Below are 23,383 nucleotides of genomic sequence, written 5' to 3'. Positions count from 1 at the left end.
GCTAAGCTGTTCCACCTGTGTGTTTGCTATAGGTTTCAACTGAAAGTGTCTTCTTCACTTACAGTAGTCGTAACTAGTGACCTCTGGGCGCTTGTCAGAAGAGCATGGGACTAGAAGAGAGTGTTTATTTTGAGGACAGTTGTTTTTTCTTTAAATTCATTGGGAAATTCTCTTAAGGATTTGCATATCCAGCCACCCACTTATCCAAAGGACAGTAACTACCTTTGCTGAACAAAGTCCTCCAAACGGGGTTGACCTTAATGAGAGCATCATAGACCCTCTCAGTCACGTTAGTAGCTGGATACTTGGTCCGAGGTCTTTCCAATACAATGTCAGAGCTATCTCTTATCTCTCTATAAAGATCCTCTCTGCCAAGACCAATCTGAAATCATCAATCTAGAGGAAGGCAACAGGATATGGAAGGGGGAGAAAATCAACACATCTATGCTTCTATATAAGTTCTGCATATACTTCTCCAACAATAAAAGCCCAAGATGGTTATTTATCTCCTCTGGGCCTCTGCTTCTTCATGTAAAATGAAAATGATAATTCTTTCACACCACTACAAGCAAGAATCTGTATGGAGGCTATAATTGGCTTAGTGCCTTTGCTCTTGAAAAATGCTTTTCCATTTCTTATATTACTAACTAGTTTCCGTCTCCTGAGATGGCTAAAGTTGCTGGGCAAATTGTAAATAAGAATAATTTATTTCCAAGCTTATTAACTAAAATAATGCAAGGAAAATACCTAGCATATAGGATAGTATAGTATAGTATAGTATAGTAGCATAGTAATAAAAATAGGATTTGGGTTTCTGTTTATTAAACAAATTGTCCTGTTTTACATCTTATTGCCTTTCAGCCCCCAAGTTGCAGATGCTACCATGATGCCATCCTGACCTTCGTGGGCAGACGACCTCACAATGTGTTCCAAAGTCTCCCCTCCCCAGAGCCCTACCCCACTAGGGACAGACAGACACAGGCTGGGGGATGGATCCACCTGCCAACACCCATGTCCAACAGAGAAGCAATGACAGAAGCCAGACCTCCCACCTTCTGCTCCCCATAAAGAATTTTAGTCCATATTCCCAGAGGGATAAAGAACAGGGAAGCTTCCAAGTGAAGGGATAGGACACAGAACTCTAATGCTAGCTGTGTGGAACTGTACCCCTCTTATCTTACAATCTTTTAATCATTATTAAATCACTAATAAAATTAAAAAGAAAAGAAAGAAAAATAGGGTTTTCAGTCAGCCCTAGCAGTAAGTCCTGACTACAGCATTTGATGAGTAGGAGCCATGTGCTCCACCTTCAGAACAGAACAGTTTAGAGAGCTAAGGCCACGGTAAGTGGCCGTAACATTTCTGTTGGGCGACAGTGATTTCTTGGTTAATGAAATATGCACGTGTATTTGTAGACTCTTTTCTCTCTAGACTTTCATAACAACCGGCAGCTTCTAGCAGAGCCTTTGAGTATGTGTTGGGTACGCTTAGTCTTAAACTGATTGGCGTTAGAAAGACATTGACAGATGTCAGGCGGTAGCACAGCGGGTTAAGCTCAGGTGGCGCAAACTGCAAGGACTGGAGTAAGGATCCCTTCTCTAGGCCCTGGCTCCCCACCTGCAGGGGAGTCGCTTCCCAGGCGGTGAAGCAGGTCTGCAGGTGTCTGTCTTTCTCTCCCCCTCTCTGTCTTCCCCTCCTCTCTCCATTTCTCTCTGTTCTAACAACTATGATATCAAAAACTACAACAATAAAAAAGGACAACAAAAGAGAAAATAAATAAATATTTTAAAAATACATACATTACTTGTGATAGACCAGGGGTTATTAGGTGCCTAGAGTTCACTATGTCTGTATGCCTGTAAGCATGAGTGTGTGTGTGTGTGTGTGTGTGTGTGTGTGTGTGTGTGTGTGTGTGTGTGTGTGTGTGTGAAGCAACCTCCCTGTAGGTGGGGTGCCGGAGGCTCGAACCAGGATCCTTATGCCGGTCCTTGTGCTTCGCGCCATGTGCGCTTAACCCGCTGTGCTACCACCCAACTCCCATAACATGTATTTTTACAACTTAGCTATCTAAGGAATATTTTTTCTGACCTCTGTTTGAGTCTCCTTTAACATCTTACTTCAGAAATCATGGATTACAAAGGTATAGATTATAATTCTAGTAAATATTTTCTTAGAATTTTTATTCATGAGACTTGAGCCAATACGCACAAATTCTCTTTTGTTCTATCTAGACAAAATTTAAATCCTGATTGCTTACCTCTTGTTTTGTTATTAATTTTTAAGACAGATCATATGTACATATACATAAACTGCCTTTATAAGAAATGTAAACTGTTAGCATCTATCAGCATATGATGTGATCCTATGAAGCCCTGTGCTAGCCTCATTCCCGCAAGCTTTCTCCCTACTGCACTGCAGTGAGAAGTGAGAAGTGGCGTTCCTGACACACGGACTATCACACAGCTCTGCTGGCAATGCTCAGATGCACATCCTCTGACAAGCAGTCTGACAGCCAGCATTGCTTATTTAAATCAGTAGGTCTCCTTCACAATATTTATTTCTGGCAAAACAATTTACAACTAAACACAATTACATCAAAATGTCAATGCAACCATGAGCAAGGATAAATATGCCATTGTATGTTGTAGAGATAATGGCTAATTATTTGTCTTGGGGACAGATGTGAGTACTTTGTTCCAGTTATTTTTCTCTCTTGCAATGCAGTAAATTCCCAGTTATCCCTGGTGATGGGATATAAATAATTTGGTATCACAGATAAAGCCAAAATTCATATTAGTCAATAGTTAAATCCCCACCATCCACTGCTACTTGAAGAAACCATTACTTTGGGATGAATGGCCATATTAAACAAGCTGTCACTAAACCTCTCTTCTGCTTTCTGCCATTCTCAGATTAGATGTTAAATAGCAATTTTCCCAGTTCTGTGTCATTTTATTACTCACTTAATGCAATGCAATGCTATTATATTCCTTTGGTATTTTCTATTAATTAGCTCAAATTTTTTATGAAACAAAATAGTTCATACACTTATTTTAGAATATTCTATGCATCTTAACTAGAAGATTATTTTGTTACTTAGCAGCAGTAATAACTCATAGCACTCTTTGGGAATTTTTTTCTTTTTTTTTCTTCTTTTGTTTTTATTTATAAAATGGAAATACTGACAAGACCATAGGATAAGAGGGGTACAGCTCCACACAATTCCCACCACCAGAACTCCGTATCCCACACCCTCTCTTGATAGCTTTCCTATTCATTATCCCTCTGGGAGTATGGACTCAGGGTCATTGTGGGATGCAGAAGGTGGGAAGTCTGGCTTCTGTAATTGCTTCCCCGCTGAACATGGGCGTTGGCGGTTTAATCCATACTCCCAGCCTGCCTCTCTTTTTCTCTAGTGAGGCAGGGCTCTGGGGAAGCGGAGCTCCAGGACACATTGGTGGGGTTGTCTGTCCAGGGAAGTCTGGTTGTTCTATCTGTGAACACATCAGCACTTTCATTAGGGAAGCCCTTCACACTGCCTTGCAGGAGCTGAGCTCTCAGGTCCTTGTGCATTGTAACACGTGCACTCTACCAGGTGCGCCACCACCCGGCCCCATTTTTTTTCCTTCTTTTATACCAGAGCACTGCTCAGCTCTGGATTCTTTCTGGTGGTGCAAGGGAATTGAACCTGGGACTTTAAAGACTCAAACATGAAAGTATCTTTGCGTGATCATCACGCTATCTTCCACCATGAAGCTTCTGTTTCTATTCACAACACAGTAGTTGTGGTACCTAATATTTATTTAAGCCAGCCTCCATCATTCAATTAGCTGTGCACAGGTTTCACAAATACCCTCATTTCACAAATGAGGCAGCTGACTGTCGGAAAGACTGAACATCTTCAGCTTCAAGCAGGTGCTAAGAGAAGCAGCAGAGAGGCGCCATGATACAGCTGATCCCAGAGCCACTGCTCTAAACTACCGCACTGTCCACCTTGTCTGCAGTCATATTTCAATCTGTGTCTGTAGTCTGACTTAACAACTGTCTCAGATCTATTGAAACAAGTATATTTAGGAAGAATAATCTGCTCCTTATATCAAACTATACTAAAAAATAAACTTAATAAGAGGCGTAACAAAACAAGCAACATAAGTAAGCAAAAAAAGCCTTGTACTAGACGAGAACTAAGTTCTTTGGTCTATTATGTTCACCTTATCAGTACTGCCCCCATAAGTTACAACAGAAATAATAACAACAACCAGTGAAAGGGGGCGTTCTAACGCTCCACACTGAGGATCTGGCTTTTGTTTGCTTTTTTTTTTTTTTTTTTTTGCCTCCAGGGTTATAGCTGGGGCTCGGTGCCTTCATCACAAATCCACTGCTCCTGGAGGCCATTTTTCCCATTTTGTTTCCCTTGTTGGTACCCTTGTTATTGTCATTATTGTCTTTTTTTTTTTTTTGCCTCCAGGGTTATTGCTGGGACTTGTTGCCCGCACCACAAATCCACTGCTCCTGGAGGCCATTTTTTTCCCTTTTGTTGCCCTTGTTTTTTATCATTGTGGTTATTACTATTGTTACTGATGTCATCATTGTTGGACAGGACAGAGAGAAATGGAGAGAGGAGGGGAAGACAGAAAGGGTGAGAGAAAGACAGACACCTGCAGACCTGCTTCACCACCTGTGAAGCGACCCCCCTGCAGGTGGGGAGCCGGGGGCTCAAACCGGGATCCTTGCATCAGTCCTATGCACTTGATGCCATGTGCACTTAACCCGTTGCACTACTGCCTGACCCCCTGTTGTTGCCATTTCTTATTTTGATGTTAGATAGGACAGAGAGAAATCGAGAGAAGACGGGAGACAGAGAGGGGGAGAGAAAGACAAGATACTTGCAGACCTGCTTCACCTCCCTTGAAGTGACCCCCCTGCAGCTGGGGGCTCGAACCAGGATCCTTATGCCGGTCCTTGTGCTTCCTACTATGTGCACTTAACCCACTGTGCTACCACTGGACCCCCGCTTTTTTTTTGTAGTAACTTTTCCCAGAACTTTCCCCAGCTGACTGACCTTTGGGCTCCACTGACCATACTGGATCTGCCTACAGATCAACCGACAAGGAAGCCAGAGACTTGCAACTGACTAGAGCAGAGCAGGATTCACACCTCCTGCCAAGCATTTCAGCAAGACTCCTAAGTAAACCAAAGTGGCGGTCAGAAGGAAAAAGGGAGAGAAAGGGACTTGGCTCATAACGCGTCTCGGGTAGCAGCTGCAGTCTCTGTCGCTCAAGCGTAGATGATGGTAAGTGGGCAGGTAAGTAGGCAGGTGGTGGTGACAAAGAACAAAGACAGGCAGATGACAGACAGACAGACAGACAAGCAGACAAACAGGCAGGCAGATAGGCAGGCAGCCAGACATATAGTAATAAGCTTAGGCATCTGTGACCATTAAACCCCTCTTTCTGCCTAAAACCTCAATTTTCAACCTTTCCCTGCTTCCTGCATCCTTCTACCTGTCCTATATCATTGTCTGATCACCTCAATATTCCCACATTTGTCAGTCTACTCTGCTTGCCTCCTTAGATGGTCCCAGTACGTGGAATATAAAAATGTGTGTATATTTCTCTCTGTTTGGGGTGACAGCTCAGCTTTCGAGCACAGGACTTGAATGCCTGAGGCCCCACGTTTCAGTTCAACATTCAGACTCACCACAGCCACACCTAAGAGGTGTTCTTCTCTTCTGTATCCTCCGTCTGTCTCTCTCTCTCTCTCCTCCCACCCCATACAAACTTTTAAGGTCTTTTTGCTAATTGTTCATTTCTCTTAAGCATGTGATGCAAACAGTACAAGTCTTTTCTGCCCCCATAAAAGTCTTCGCTACAAATAAGTGAGAAATCAGACTTTAAAGAAGCCTGGTTTTTAAAGGAATAAATCATAAACTATTATAAATTTTAAAATGCACTATTGTTGAAAACCAGAAAGGAATTATTGTTGAATTGCTAACATTCAGTCTAACGATTACACTGAAAACTTGGGACCCAACCTGATAGTCAAATCATCTTAATAATCAAAATATCCCGTTAATATTGTATCTAAGAATAACTTAGATGGGTGTCACTAGCATTTCAAGGCCGCTACCCTTCCGCTCCAGTCTTCTTCTTTACTGCAGGCGTCCGAGAGAAACAGTTAAGAAGTCTGGCCATTGCGGGAGTGTCAAGACAGCTGTAAGACCCCTGGGACAGGAACGGGGGAGCGGGGAGCAGGAAGAAGAGGAAAAATTGAGATTTCAGGCAAAAGCAGGACACGAAGTCTAGTGGGGAGAGGATATGAACAGAATATTCACCACAGAAGAGATCCAAAAGGCCAACAGATACACAAAACAACGCTCCAAGTCATGATGGTCAGAGAAATGCAAATAAAGACAGCCGTGAGCATCCCTGGGAGGATGTCACACATCAGAAAAGGGAACAGCAGCAAATGCTGGAGAGGGTGTGGGGTCAAAGGAACCCTCCTGCACTGCTGGTGGGAATGTCAATGGGTCCAACCTCTGTGGAGAGCAGTCTGGAGAACTCTCAGAAGGCTAGAAATGGACCTGCCCTATGACCCTGCAATTCCTCTCCTGGGGATAGATCCTAAGGAACCCAACACACCCATCCAAAAAGATCTGTGTACACATATGTTCACAGCAGCACAATGTGTAATAGCCAAAAGCTGGAAGCAACCCAGCTGTCCAACAACAGATGAGTGGCTGAGCAAGTTGTGGTCTATATACACAATGGAATACTACTCAGCTGTTAACAATGGCAATGTCACCTTCTTCACCTCATCTTGGATGAAGCTTGAAGGAATCTTGTGAAGTGAGATTAGCCATAAAGAGAAGGGTGAATATGGGATGATCTCACTCAGAGAGAAGCTGAGAAGTACAAACAGAAAGAGGAAGCACAAAGCAGAACAGACTGAGTTTGGTGGACTGCACCAGAGTAAAGGACTCTGAGCTGCAGAACTGGGGTGACTTTCAGGTCCTGGTGGTGGAGGAGGACCTTAGCTGGGGGGAGAGTGTTTCACGGAAAACTGAGAAATGTTATATATACATCAACAGCTGTATTTACTGCACACCATTAACCCCTCAATAAAACATTTTAAGGTAAGTGGTAAAGGAGAAAACAATGCTTCCAAGGAGCCTCTAGTTATTTACTGCAAACTAGTCTCTGTGAGCCACAGACTTATTCCAGAAACTGCGATTTGGTGGCTGTATGACAGTGTCACCATGATTTTTCATTTTTCTTTTTTGATAGAGAGACCGCCAGAGAGGGAGGGGGAGGAAATGGGGGAGGGGAGGGAGAAGGGGAGGGGGAGGGGAGGGGGAGGGAGAAGGGGAGGGGGAGGGGAGGGGGAGGAAGAAGGGGAGGGGGAGGGGAGGGGAGGAAGAGGGGGAGGGGGAGGAAGAGGGGAGGGGAGGGAGAAGGGGAGGGGGAGGGGAGGGGAGGGAGAAGGGGAGGGGGAGGAAGAGAGGGGATGGGGAGGAGGAGGGGAGGGGTGGGGGAGGAAGAGGGGAGGGGTGAGGGAGGAAGAGGGGAGGGGTGGGGGAGGGAGAGGGGGAGGGGTGGGGGAGGGAGAGGGGGAGGGGTGGGGGAGGGAGAGGGGGATGGAGAGGGGGAGGGGAGGGGAGGGGGAGGGGAGGGGAGGGGGGGGGAGAGGGAGCCCGAGTGAGCCCAGCAGCACTGCTCTGGCATTCATTCACACAGCTCCCCCTTGCATGCCAGGAACAGGGGCTTTACCTCAGGTTCTCATGAAAACGCTCATATCCGCTGCCCCTCAAATCCGCTCAGTATAGCTTCAGTTAAGTGTCTCTCTTGGGGGTCGGGCAGTAGCGGTAGCGCAGCGGGTTAAGCGTACATGGCACAAAGGACCAGAGTGAGGATCCCGGTTCAAGCCCCCCCCCCTCCCCCGGCTCCCCACCTGCAGGGGAGTCGCTTCACAGGCGGTGGAGCAGGTCTGCAGGTGTCTGTCTTTCTCTCTCCCCCTCTGTCTTCCCCTCCTCTCTCCATTTCTCTCTGTCCTATCCAACAACGAACGACATCAACAACAACAATGATAACCACAACAAGAGTACAACAAGGGCAACAAAAAAGGGAATAAATAAATATTTACAAAAAAAAAAAAAAAACAGAGGACCTAGTGGGGGGTTGTACTGTTATATAGAAAACTGGGAAATGTTATGCATGTACAAACTATTGTATTTACTATTGAATGTAAAACATTAATTCCCCAATAAATAAGAGAGAGAGAGAGAGAAAAAGGACAGACAGAGACACAGAGTTCGGGTTCCAGGACATTACAGAGCTAGTAGAGATTTCCACGTACCCCAAACTGAAACAATTTCTAAAAGCAAGACAGCATCTGGGGAACACTCGCACAGGAATGAGTGAAGGCCAGGTGGGTGGTTGTGTGGTGAAGGTGATAGAGAAAAATGAGTGTTTCGACTCAGGAAATCAGAAGCAACAGGTGAGCACCTGGGCGGGCCCTGAGCCGGCTCTGCAGAAGCAGCCAGGCCGCTGAGTCCTGCAGCCACTCACTGAAGTCTCCTTTCCACTGCCTCCCTCCCACCGACAGTCTAGAGCTACCCTCACTGCTTCTCATGCTTTCACGAGACTCACTTAGAGGGTGAAAACAGCATCTCTGCCTACACTTTCTTTGTTATCTCCTTTGTAATGGTTTCTTATTAGAAGATTTATCTCCGTTTTTGTTTTTTTTAACAAAAACTATTTCTTTTTGTTCTTTTGTGTCTTATGCTCCAGGACTTACTTTCTCCAAGTGGAACAGGCTACACTTTCCTTCCACGACCAGATGCAGCATATCCGGACACTTCCTCCTGTCCTTTACCGGGGCCCTGATGCCAAGTACCAGGATTTTGACACCATAGAGCTTCCTCTTCTTTCAAAACATTTTATTGTCTGTCACCGAAAAGTCAGTGCCAGAGACATAGCTGACTGAAAGTGGAAATTACATGTAGTTCCTCAGATCAATACTTGAGGTCTGAGCACGGCAGTACACAGAACAAGTACTAGAAATCCAGCCAGGAGCCTCGCGTGGGTGGAAGCTGAAACCTTACTGCACAATGGCCTTGAAATCCTCAGCCTCCTCTAGCCCTCAAATTTCCTCACTGGTGCTTTGGAATTCAGAGCAAACCAGATCTTCAGAAAAGTCATAAGATATGCTATCTACATATATATATATGCCTATATATGAAGTTTTTGCCTCTGGAGACTTACCAGTCAAGATTGCATCACAGAGAGAGAGAGAGAGAAGGCTCTCAGACCACTCCCATGAAAATGTAATTGCATTTTGAAGTACTCTTCACAGAGGTCATGATGGTGGGCCTTAATTTAATGTATGTGATTTCCTTTAAAAAGGGTGGGGGTCTGCACACAATACAGACACACAGAGGGAAAGCACTGTGAGAGACAACAGGAGAAGACAGTCACTGGAGACACAAATAAAAAGGTCTAGTACTGATCCTTCTTTCCAAGCCTTCCGGAGGAAGCAATCCTCACACACCTTGACTTTGGAACACCTCGCTCAGAGCCTCCAGAACTATGAAACAACAAGTTTCATTTGAAGTCACCCACTCTGTGGTACTGGCAAACTAGTACAGAGACCACCGAAATCACATCCGGAAGATACAGGAAGGTGAGGTGCGAGGGCCAACAGGTTATCTGGAACACTCCACTCCAGTGGAGGATAAAGACGTACATCATGCCTCCCTGGGCAGACGCCCTCACCCATGTGTCCTGGAACCCCCCCCCCCCCAGAGCCCTGCCCCACCAGGGAAAGACAGAGACAGGCTGGAGGTGTGGGTCCACCTGCCAGCACCCATGTCCAGCAGAGAATCAATGACAGAAGCCAGAACTCCCACCTTCTGCATCCTAAAAACCATTTTGACCCACACTCCCAGTGGGGGAGAAGTGATAGGAGGAGGAAGAGGATAAGAGGGCTCTGAACTCCAGCTCCATCAGGACCAGAAGAGAGAGGAGGAAAAAGTGGGGGACATCTGGATGTAATAATACGGTCATGAGTGGCTTGGAGGGGAAGAGAAAACTGGACCTGGAAGAAACGGGGGCAATTATGCACAGATGCAGACAGAGAGTTGTAGAGATGACAGGTAACCCATGCCTGCAACCTTGAGGGAACCTTGGTGGTTTGCAATGGAGGGATGGGGATTCAGAACTCTGGAGGTGGGAACGGAGTAGAATTATACCCCTGTTGATATGCAATTTTGTAAATCAATAATAAAAAAAGAAGTAACGCCATGTGAACCAAGTACATAGTGTCTGACGAACCACCTAGCTATATCACACACTTCCAGCAGATGAACAGACTTCACAGACCGGCACTAGCACCCTCCCAGTCCTGTTCTCTCTTACCAGAAGACATCTAAGATACTCAGTTCACACCACCAGCTACAACAAATGAAATATCATTCAATGAAAGCACCAGAGTGGAGATATGGGATGGAAAGAATGAAGTTCAAAGAATAGAGATTCAGAGACAGCAAAGGTAGAAGCCACCTAGGGAAACACAACTACTGGCTTATTATCATATACTGAATATGTACAACTATCACAGCAGAGCATTACTTCCAGCTTGTTTCTTTCCTTTCCTTTGTGTTTTTTTTTCTTTAGTTTTTATTGGAATGTTAATGGTTTACAGTACGGATGTTGGCACATGGATACAATTCCTCAAATCACCAAGCTAAGTGTCTACAAACACTCTTACCCCCCAAGTTATGTCCTTGATGACATACCAAGCCCTGAAAGCCCCCTTTCTGCCCACACCACGCCCTGCCCTCCTTCCCCAGAGTCCTTTGCTGTGATGAAATGCACCAAACTAGCACACATTAAACTTTGTCCCCTCCACCAGCACCCCCTTTTTTTTTTTTTATTATTTTTGAGAGAGAAGCAGAGAGTGAGGGAAAGAGACCAGAACTTCCTTTGCTGTGGTGGTGAGGAAGGAACACACCATCCCATCAAGCTGCTTCTCCAGCCCAGTACAAATCCTTTCAAACACAGGAGTGTGAAATCACTTCCACTTAGAAAGAAAGGGACTGTCGATGTTAATCTAATTTAGATAACGCAGAAAAACTATTTGTTCCACAGAACCCAGGGTCAGTACTTCCAGTTTCAAACAACCTGCATATCAGAGAAGTGTTTCTTGAAGACTAGTGTCCTGCCATCTATCTACGGCATGCTCAGTGTCAAACGGCACTAGCTATAAGGGCAGGGACCTTCTGCGTTGGCTCAAGGGCCAGAGCACTCCTGCGGTCCATCACTTTCAGGGCCTTCTGAGCATTCCCGGAGTGTGGAAAGCTCCTGTACATGCTCCAATTACAGCAGCCTGAAGTGGAAAATAAAAATCAGTAGGGACAAACAGTGGGCGTTTATGAGTCAGACCCCAAGCTCGCAACGTTAGCACGTACAGACCATGACTTCTCCAATTTACTGATGTTGCTGAAATTTGTTTTTAACAAAGATAAAAACTTTAATTTCCTCACTAGCATGACAGGGAAATTTTAATGTAGATATGCTCAGAGAGGCGTGTGCTGCAGAAGAGGAGTCACTACGTGGGTCCTTCTTCCCTACGCCTATGGTTTTCTACTTTTTTCTTAGAGAGGTGGAGCCAGGAAGTAAGAGTATGACTTCTTAAGTTGCCGGAAAAAGCCTCCCCTGGAGGCCTCACTGCCTTTGTAAACCAGTCATCATAGCAGCCCTTCCTGCAGGAAGAAGGGCCTTCCCTTTCACTCAAGTCTGAGGGGAACACAGCTCAGGTCAGCTCCTGAAATGGCTGGAGGAAAAGAAACGGGGAGACGCAGAAGGGACCGAGAGCTGGTGAGCAGGCCGGGAGGCAGGACGCGCTCCCTGACACGGAGACTGGCATGCTGTGCCGAGTCACGGGGAAGGAATGGGGCAAGAAGGGCAGGAGGCTTGGGCCAAAGGGGAAAGCCGTCCGGAGAAGTGCAGAATCAAGTCTTCGGTGGTGGACTTACTGTGGCATGTGCACAGGATGGTTCTGAATGACGGACACCCAGAACATGTTCTCATGTTATTCCAACTTAATTTTTCTTTTTTAATTATATTTTCAATTATTTATAGATTATTGGATAGACATAGAGAAAAATTGAGAGGTGAGGAAGAGGTAGAGAGGGAAAGAAACAGAGAGACATCTGCAGCCCTGCTTCACAAACTGAGAAGCTTCCCCCCTGCAGGTAGGGGGGAAGCTTCCCTGTGCACTGTAACGTGTGCACTTAACCAGGTGTACCACCTCCTGGTCCCCAACTTAACTTTTCTTAGTGTTAGCAAAGGAATATTCAGTATGCCTTAATGATGGCTCTCTTGGTCACTACCAGGCTACCCCATCTGGGACCCTAGTCAGGGAATCCTGGGATTCCCACACAGACATAATGGGCCTAGACCTCGAACAGGCCCTCTCTCCACCATCACTGTTCATTCATCAGGAACAGCATTGTAAATCCTCTTGTGGGCCTCTACAGGACCTTGCCCTCAGGTAGAACAACAATGGTAGAAGCTGCCCCACTCTCCAAAGGGGGGCTAGGTCACCATACTCTGTCATTCAAGGAAGACGGGTCCTGAAATGAGAGCAGCCTAGAATGTTCCTAGCTGACATGGCACAAAGCACAAAGGACCGGCGTAAGAACCCCAGTTCGAGCCCCCGGCTCCCCACCTGCAGGGGAGTCGCTTCACAGGCGGTGAAGCAGGTCTGCAGGTGTCTGTCTTTCTCTCCCCCTCTCTGTCTTTCCCTCATCTCTCCATTTCTCTCTGTCCTAACAACTACAACATCAATAATAACAACAACAATAAAAAAACAAGGGAAACAAAAGGGAAAATAAATATATATTTAAAAAAAGAATGTTCCCAGCTGTGACTATGAAATGTGAGCTCAGACTGACAGGGACTCAGAGGTCACACAGACTCCTGTGCTGAATATAGGCCCCGGATCAGGTCAATGGAGTTTACAATTAATGATATTTATATACTTTTCCCGTATTTGGGAGCTACTTTCTTTCCTGATCCAGCTTTTTTTTTTTAATTTTTTTTTAATATTTATTTTATTTATTTATTCCCTTTTGTTGACCTTGTTGTTTTATTGTTGTAGTTATTATTGTTGTTGTCATTGTTGGATAGGACAGAGAGAAATGGAGAGAGGAGGGGAAGACAGAGAGGAGGAGAGAAAGATAGACACCTGCAGACCTGCTTCACCGCCTGTGAAGCGACTCCCCTGCAGGTGGGGAGCCGGGGTTTGAACCGGGATCCGAACTGGGATCCTTATGCCGGTCCTTGTGCTTTGCGCCACCTACGCTTAACCCGCTGCGCTACAGCCCGACTCCCCCTGATCCAGCTTTTTAGTCCTGTTTCCATCTGTGACACCACTCCCCAGACAATACCTTTGGTCCACCTGCATGTTGGCTGTCAGACTCTGGCAAAAACTAGTAAAATTATGGGCTTCTTGGAATATACCTAAAATAGACCTGCTAGCTTTTTCTAAAATGGTGACCCCCCAAATCTCATCTGCTATTTTATTACTTTAGGCTCCAGATTATCAAACATGTTCTGCTTTATATCTTTATATCTTTAATGCTTTTTCATCCACCAAGTTGCAGATGCCAACCTGACTTCCCTGGGCAAACAACCTCTCCAATGTGTCCTGGAGCCCCATCTCCCCAGAGCCCTGCCCCACTAGGGAAAGATAGAAACAGGTTGGGGTTGTGGATCTACCTGCCAACGCCCATGTTCAGCAGAGAAGCAATTACAGAAGCCAGAACTCCCACCTCCTGTACTTCATAATGATGGTGGATCCATGCTCCCAGAGGGACAAAGAATAGGAAAGCTTCCAATGGAGGGGATGGGACAGGGAACTCTGGTGGTGGGAACTGTGCCCATTATCTGACATTCTTGTCAATCACTATTAAATCAATGAAAAAAAATATTCAGTATGCCACTGTAATGGTGGAAATATGAGATTTGTGTATTTGTCAAAATTCATAGGGAATGTAGCACAAAGGGTGAATTCTTATGAAAACTATGGATTTTAGTTAGGAATCCATCAATATTTGGTTCATTCATTGCAATAACTCTACCACACCAACACAAGATGTTAATAAAAGGGGAAATTGTGTAGCAGAGTGAGATAATTTGTAGTTAGAGGGAGTTATTTGTAGTTTGTAAACATTTTTTCACAAACCTAAAGATGCTCTCAACAATAAGAATAGTCTATCTAACACAATTTAAATCTCTGAGCTAACAGCTCTGCTATGCTATTCAAAGTCTCAGAGCAAAAGTAGAATATACTTTATCAAACAAGGCATCTCCATCTATTTCTCCAGGGGTGTTTTTCTGGAAGTTGCCCTAAGCGGTTTTCTCATATGTAAGTAAATAAGTTAGTCAATAGCTTGTGATTCATCCTGACCTATTTTCTACAAAATATTACCCATCAGTCACTTAACTGAATTACCTTTTTATATCTCATTCTCCAGAGCCTCGTACATAGAATATTTTGAAGCCCTTTCCTAGCTAACATCTGTCCACTGTATTTTGTTTGCTTGTTTACTTATTTATTGGGCTGACTGAGTCAGATCCTCCTCACTGTGAACTTCTAGAGATGCCAACAGCTAAACTAAGCTCCTGTCCTTCTGGCCCCTCCCTCAGGAAGATTCCTTGAGCTGTTCCTCCCTCTCCTCCTTGACGTCCTTCTACACTGTATCTTCCACAAATCAGGCTCATTTTCCCACTTCTTTCCTGAAGTTTCCTCAAATTGAAAACAGAATTACCACATGATTCAGTAATTCCATTTCTGGATATTTACCCAGAAAAAAAAAAAAAAAAGAACTAGTTCAAGGGCAACAAAAGGGAATAAATAAATATATAAAAAAAAAAAAGAACTAGTTCAAAAAGACATCTACACTTAATATACACGGCAGGATCATTTACAACAGCAAAGACACAGACACGTCTTGAGTGTGCGCAGACTAATGAACAGAGAGAGGCAGACGCCAGCCTCCCACCTTCTGCTCCCCATAAGGACCCTGGGTCCATACTCCCAGAGGAATGAAGGATGGGGAATCTTCCCAATGGATGGGGAGGGAAGCAGAACTCTAGGGGTAGGAATTGTATCCCTCTTGTTCTATGCTCTTGTTGATCATTATTAAATCAATAAAAAAGAAGTCTATGCATGGGAATAATGCACACACACTTGTGTATACATGTATATAGGTAAATATATGTCTACTCAATTCTGAAAAAAGATGATATGTTGCCATTTACAAGTGGTAAATGAGAGGATGGACCTAACTGGTATTATTCTTTTTTATTTATTTTTTTTTCCTCCAGGGCTCAGTGCCTGCACTACAAATCCACTGCTCCTGGTAGCCATTTTCCCCATTTTGTTGCCCTTATTACTGCTATTGCTGTTGGACAGGACAGAGAGAAATGTAGAGAGGAGGGGAAGACAGAGAGAGGGAGAGAAAGGCAGACACCTGCAGACCTGCTTCACTGTGAAGTGACCCCCCCTGCAGGTGAGGAGCCAGGGGGCTCGAACCGGGATCCTTGTGCTGGTCCTTGTGCTTCACACTATGAACACTTAACCCGCTGTGCTACCACCAGGCCCCATTTTAATTACTTTTATACATTATAAAAGAAAACTACACAGAGATAAAGAACTGAGTTGTTCCTTGTATTAGATAGTACATCATCTCTTTAAATAAGGACTTGGGTCAAAAACTGAAGCCACAAAGTTGCAGTAACCAAGAATTCCTCCTGAGATCACTGAAGAGAATGCAGTACTTGATTGACTCTGCAGGGAGTTTGCAAACTTTTGTACAATTTATGTTCTCATGATTGAAAAATAAAAGTTGCTTCAAAGATTAAAAGTTGGAAAAAAAAAAGTTGGGGTAGATAGTATAATGGTTATGGAGAGACTCTCATGCCTAAGGCTTTGAGTACCAGGTTCAATCCCCTGCACCACCATAAGCCAGAACTGAGCAGGGTTCTAGTAAAAAAAAATAATAATAAGATAAAAGTAAATGGAAACATTGAGCTTCTCAGAGCAAAGTTATTCACACTTGTTGGCTTATCTTCAGCACTGTGGCTAAAAGTCTGAGCCTTGGCAGGGTGGACCTGAGCTTTCATTGCAGTCCTGGGACCTGACAGACAGCTGATGTTCTTCTCCTCTGATATAAGAGTTTGGCCACTGGGGCCAGAGCAAGAAGCTAGTGCTGTGCTGTGGGTCTTTGCTTTGGGCACTGGACTGCCTCCATTCCCTTTGTGCATCTTGTCTCTTCTCCATCTGTAATATGCCAGTCAGCTGCTTGTCAGACACGTAGCTGTTGGCAGGTCTCTGAACCTGACCAAGATGAACTGCCAAGAGGTGTGTGCACAGCAGCGAGATGGCAAAAGCAGGACACGAGCAGTGATGACAAGAAGCCAAGCATGCGCGTGTCTTGCCAGGACTTGGAAGCACCAGGTGGACACACCTTCCACTGGGTGCCGAGGTTAAGATGATGGACTGCTGACCAACCAGCCAATGCCTGATGGCTGAGGAGCCAAAGGCAAACCTCAGCTTCTTGGGAGGGTATAGGATTTGCGATTTGAGTGACCTAGATTAGAGCATGACCCCCCAAGCGTCAGTCTCTGTCAGTTGGTCTCTTTCTCCTTCTCTCTGAAAATCATGTGAAGCCTTTGTGTACCCTCCTAGACTGTCCCAGAAACTTCTCAACTGCCGGCCAGCAACGTCAACACAAGGCCACAGCCTGGGCACGACAGCCCCATCCCTTTGCTGGCTTACCCGCCCGAGCTCCTGTCCATGCAAGATTTGTACCACCAGCAGAGGCTTCCTGAAGCGCCCCCAACCCGAACGCCAGGGAGCCTGACAGGGTCATCTCCTCTGGACCTGCATTCAGACTTCAAGGAAGCTGGGCAGAAAGACGGGAATGGGTCGACGCATTCTCCCCCCGTTATTACTACAAACAATTATACTGTTACAATTGATTAATAATGCTTTGGCAGTGCCTGGTGGAAATGGAGAGTCAGAAGCACCCCCTCTCCCTTACACAGGGGCATATTTGAAAGTTACATTGTGAAAGTGGGGAAGGTGGGTCAACATAGACAGACAAAAGAAGTCATGTTATGACTTGCCCCTCATAGAAACAATACAGAGATTGAGGCCTCCCAGGTACAAGTTGACGTATTGAAACAAAGAAAGATTAATAATTAAACTGTAACAGACCTAGATGAGCAGTGGCCCACGACTAGGCAAAGATTCGTATGCCCCCATAGAAGATTAATGGTAGAGAAAGTCTAAAACAATTCTGGGTATGACCTCCTCTGAGAACAGAACGATACAAAGTATTGTACCCATTCTTTACAGTTATGGGGGAGTAACATGTGGCTTGCCAAAGCCACAAGACTATGATGTTTATTGTTACTTCTTTATGAGCTGGTTGCTTAGGCAACCTGAATATAACCTGAAAAAAGTATAAAAGCTAATGCAGTTTCACTATTAAAATGAGTCCAGATTCACCCTCCAATAGAGTGTGGTGTCTATCTGTTCTCCCTCGCGCCGACTCCTGATCCACCTGGGAGGTTGCCTTCAAGACCCCTGACCCTCCTGCTGCTCATCCACTGTGGTGGTCCGCAGCAGCTTCCTTGACTTCTGAAGTTCCTCTTATATTCACACACATGCACACGCACATGCATACACATGCACACACATACACACACACTTTGTGAGAACCTATTTGGTGCTCTTCTAAGGACAGGGGATGTACCTGGCAGTTAAATAGGTAAGTTGGATATCATATATCCCTGAATATTTCTTTTTTTTTTTTTATCCCTGGATATTTCAAGCAAAAAGAGAAAACAAAGACAAATTCAGTTCTGAAAGTCTGAAGATAACTTTCCAAGTAGAGAAAGTGACAGGGAAGAACTTTACATATTTGGGAACAGTGAGATGTCGGTGTGTGTGGACACTGAATAGGAACTTCATTCAGAAAGAGGTCAAAGGGCGGGGGAGATAGCATAGTGGTTATGCAAAGAGACTCTCATGCCTGAGGCTCCGAAATCCAGGTGCAGTCCCCCACACCACCATAAATCAGAGCTCACTGGTGAGTGCAAACAAGTGTGGCTCATGGACAGAGAGGAGCGTAGGGAGAGATTAAGGGGCTGGTAACAGTCGGGCAGTTTACCAGTTAAGACACCACCTCCATTCTGTTTCACCAACAAAAAGATGGCTGAAGGGAGGAGAGGACTCCCCTGATACTCACCAAATGAGTCTCCATTGCTGCTGCCCATGGAGGCTGGAGCAGCAGGGGGGAGGCCCTGTGCTGACACTAACCAGGAAACTCAGGAGAAGATCTAGACCTCGGTGGCCAAGCGGTGGGGCTGTGAGAGTCTCTTTGCATAATCACTGGATTATCTCTTCCACATCCTGCTTTATCTCTTGGTCAGGAGTCAGAGATTAAGCTAAGAAGCCTCCTTATAGTTTAAAAGCCTTCAGGCTCCCATAGCCTACAGGGAAGAAAAAAGAACCAAAGAGGCTTTACGCCACTGAGCTCCAACTCAGGGATTGAAATAATATGGAAACAACTGTCAATTTCCACAATTGTGAACCCTTTAATTACCTAAGTACTGGGTCAAAGAGGAAATACAGGAAGAAATCAATATGTTTCGAGAGTTCAATGAAAATGAAGACACGAGCTATCAAAATATTTAGGACACAGCTAAGGCAGTACTGAGAGGGAAGTTCATAACTATACAAGCACACATTAGGAAACAAGAAAAGGCACAAGTAAACAGCCTGATTGCACATCTTAAAGACCTAGAAGAAGAAGAACAAAGGAACTCTAAAGCAACTAGAAGGACAGAAATCACTAAAGTTAGGGCAGAAATCAATAACATTGAAAATAAGAAAACCATACAAAAGATCAACGAAAGTAAACGTTGGTTCTTCAAAAGAGAGAACAAAATCGACAAACCTTTAGCCAGACTCACAAAACAAAAAAGGGAGAAGACCCAAATAGATCAGATACTAAATGAAAGAGGAGATATCACAACAGACACCACAGAAATTCAACATATCATGCGAGGCTTCTATGAACAACTATATGCCACCAAGCTAGAGAACCTGGAAGAAATGGACGATTTCCTAGATACCCACCAACTTCCAAAACTAAGTAAAGAGGAAGTGGATAACATGAACAGGCCCATCACAGCTAATGAAATTGAAACAGTTATCAAAAATCTTCCCCAAAACAAAAGTCCTGGGTGGTGGCACACTTGGTTGAGTGCACACGCTACAAAGTGCCAGGACCCAGACCAGTCCCCTCACCATCACAGAGGAAAGGACACCCTGTCATCCTAGAGTTTGCCCTTAGAGGGTCTTATTCTAGGGAAGTATTGGTCCATCACACACACAGAAAAGAAGTGCAAGGACCCAGGTTCAAGCTCCTGGTCCACACCTGCAGGCAGAAAGCTTTGTGGGTGCTGCAAATGTCTCTCTCTCTCTCCCTCTCTACCTCCCCTTTCCTCTTGGTTTCTGGCTGTCTATCCATTAAATAAAGAGAGAAAACTTAACTCTGAAGTTATCAAGAAAGACCCTGGAGGCACCCCTTATGGAGTTTGCCTCCTTTGACTCTCCTAGAGATCTAGCTGCTTCCTTTCCTGACTGGACCCCACTGCCTTCTGGCTGCAGAGAACTGTTCCCACAATGGCCCCACTCTGCCTTGTACCATGCATTTTCTTTTTCCATTGAAGACATGTATATATTTGTTTAATATTCTGTAATTAGACAGGACTTACACAGGCTACTCTCCTCCAGGGCTCTATTAAGAGATGCCTGAGAGAGTTGGGCAGTAGCACAGCGGGTTAAGCGCACATGGTGCAAAGCCCAAGGACCGGCTCCCCAACTGCAGGGGAGTCGCTTCACAGGCAGTGAAGCAGGTCTGCAGGTGTCTGTCTTTCTCTCCCCCTCTCTGTCTTCCCCTCCTCTCTCCACTTCTCTCTGTCCTATCCAACAACGATGACAGCAATAACAACAAGGGCAACAAAAGGGGATAAATAAATAAATGTGGGGAAAGAGAGAGGGGACTGCCTGCAGAGGCTACCACGGTCTCGCGGGCTCCTGGGTTCTCCGGTTCTCTTCCACCTGGTCTCTGCTGCGGGGCAGCTCTGATTTCCAGTGTGACCACTGAGCATCCCAGATGGAGCGAGCAGAAGCTGCAAGGGCTCTGGGGGTTCATGAGGTCACCTGTCTCTTCTTCTACACACATGGGATCCAGAGCCAGCCGGGGTAAGAGGAAGGAGAAGTGAATTCTGTCTCTCGACAGAAGAGACTGCAAATAACTTGCGGCCGTATGCAATCCGGCACAATCAGGTAAGTGGGGAAATGTCCAGGCCTCACTTTCCAAGAGCAAAATGAAGCCGCCTAGACAGTGTCCTCACAGCGCCAAGTGTTCTCGTCAGACTTTCTGAGGGGTTTATACCCCAGGCTGGAGCTATACTAATCATCTCCCACAATTCCTCTCCTCAGTGACATTGGAAATAATTTCATAGAACTGTTCTTCCGTTCAGATTTCCTATTCTCTCCATCACACCCCCATCTTAACAGCAAAGCGGCTGCCAAGAACCACTGAGGGGGAGAAAACTGGGGGCACGGGAGAGCATTCTCTAAAAACAGCCTCTGCATGGCGTCAGAGTCAGGTAACAGGTCACTGCAAACACTGCGCTCAGTTAAATCATAAGGTAGAGGAAAGTGGTGGGATTTCAAGATGCTTTTAGTGGACTACAATAAATATTTAAATAACGTTCCCGAGGCTTGGCTTTGGCACAGCCGGCAGAGTGCACACATTAGCATCACAAGGACTCAGGTTCGATGCCCCTGCGTCACCTGCGGGGGGGGGGGGGGGGGGCAGTTTCCTGAGCAGTGAAGTAGTGCTGCAGGTGCCTGTCTACCTCCTCCCTCTCTAAATCTCCTTCTGTCTCTAGAAACAGCCAGAGAAGCAGCGGATTCCTCGTGCAGGCCCCAGCAGTAACCCTGACGACAGTTTAAATAAGTATAAGAAATAAATCCCATTAGCCAACTTCGAAAGTGACAGATTCCAATCAGACATTGTACTTAGGATTGTATGGACATCTGGTGGAAAGGAAAAAATAAAAGACACAAATGAGCTCCGTACCATAAACTATGCTGATCTAGGTTCTCTCTTGAGGATGACAGCATTCAGTGAGGAAGTCAAAGAAAAGCCTCCTCTATAAGAAGAGCTTCATCTTCACTAAGAAGCTCCCCAGAGAGCCAGGAGAACACTCACCCAGTGGGACTCATGCCACACCACTGATGTCAGGGCGATCTTATCACTGGCCTAGCGTGGGCCAGGTGCACCTCTGGACCAGTGACTGTGGCCAAAAAGATGAACCAATCCACTGCAGGACAGTAGAGGTGCCAGTCTTGGAAAGGGGGGAGGGGTTTTTCTAGTGATTTAATGTCAACTTACAAATTATAAGGTACAGGGGAGACATTCCACACCATTCCCACCACAGAGTTCTGTGTCCCCATTCCCTCCACTGGAACCTGCAGTGGCTCTCCCAAGATCATGGGTATGGGTTGTCTATAACTATCTGTCTATATTTCTACAGATTGGGGGGCAGGGTTTTTTACACAGAAAACAGTAAACATCTGGGAGTCAGGCAGTAGCGCAGTGGGTTAAGCGCACGTGGTGCAAAGCGCAGGGACCGGTGTAAGGATCCCGGTTCGAGCCCCCGGCTCCCCACCTGCAGGGGAGTCGCTTCCCAGGCGGTGAAGCAGGTTTGCAGGTGTCTGTCTTTCTCTCCCCCTCTCTGTCTTCCCCTCTTCTCTCCATTTCTCTCTGTCCTATCTAAAATAAATAAATAAATAAGAAAAATAAAAAGAAAACAGTAAACATCCACGCTGCAATTTATGTGGAATATTCTAGGTCTGCGTGTCACTTCGGTGGCAGTGAGGCCAAATCAAAGGCTGAATCGCTTTTTAAAACCATTTGCAGACATGAGACACCGGAAGAGAGACTGAGACCAAGGCACTGGCCGGGCACGCCCAGCAGCCGAGAGGCGGCGCTGAGACTCCGGTTCTCAGGAGCACAGACCTGCACTTCACCTGCCAAGCACCCCCAGCCTACCAGAGAGCTGCAACCACTCTCACACCACTCTTCCTCGTCAGCCCTCAAATACACCGTCCCCTTTGCTAGGGTCCCACAGGAGGATCCATGTAGCAGTGAATGAAAAGCACTTGGCTTTCACATTGCTCTGGTCCCGTCAGGCCTTGATTACATGAATGAGCTCACACATTTCTATGATAAAATACACACAAATGTTCAAAGGAAATGTTTAAAAGGGCAAAGTGCAAAAGGACAGGATCCTTTTAAAAGTCATTTTTGCATTCAGGAAATGTGAACTCAAGTATGAATTCGCTGATTTGCCTATGAGCAAATCTTTCTTGTGTGGTGGTGTACACAATCAAACCCTTGGTCTGGAGAAATCAGACAACAGTTCTGCAAAGACAGACGCCTGAGGCTCTATGGCCCCAGGTTCAGTCCCCAGCACCACAATAAGCCAGAGCTGAGCGGGACTCTGGGCATTCTCTCTCTCTCTCCCTCTCTCTCTCTCCCTCTTTCTCTCCTTCTCTCTCCCTCTCTCTCCCTCTCTCTCTCCCTCCCTCTCCCTCCCTCTCTCCCTCTCTCTCCCTCTTTCTCTCCCTCCCTCTCCCCCCCTCTCTCCCTCTCTCTCCCTCTTTCTCTCCCTTTCTCTCCTTCTCTCTCTCCCTCTTTCTCTCCTTCTCTCTCTCTCTCCCTCTTTCTCTCCCTCTTTCTCTCCTTCTCTCTCCCTCTCTCCCACCTCTCTCTCCTCCTCCCTCCCCCTCCTCCTCCCCCCCTCCTCCCTCCCCCTTCTCCTCCCCCCCTCCTCCCTCCCCCTCCTCCTCCCCCTCTACCTGTCTCTCTCCTCCTCATAAAGATAGATAAAATATAAAATCAAACCCTTTAGGCATTATCTAAGTTCCTGGCCTCAGATATATATAAAATCTTCTTAATTTTAAGTCACGAAGGGTCAGGCTTACCCTGTCATCCAGTAGGCCCCGGGCTCTGCCCCAGGTGTCATGTGGGACACCAAGGCACCACTGCAGGTGGGCTCCCTTGGGCAAGTGGAACAGCACTGTGATGACTGTCCTCTTCCTCTGCCACTGTTTCTCCCTCCTTCTCTATCTGAAATGAAAAGAAAAAAAAATGGACGGGGGCAGACAGAATCATGGGCATGCAAAGACACTCTCCTAGAGCCTCAGGCTCCAAAGTCCCAGATTC

This window comes from Erinaceus europaeus, chromosome 10 (assembly GCF_950295315.1).
Source record: "Erinaceus europaeus chromosome 10, mEriEur2.1, whole genome shotgun sequence".
NCBI lineage: Eukaryota > Metazoa > Chordata > Mammalia > Eulipotyphla > Erinaceidae > Erinaceus > Erinaceus europaeus.
The sequence above is the reverse complement of the archived record's forward strand: the minus strand, read 5'-3'. Positions refer to the sequence as shown.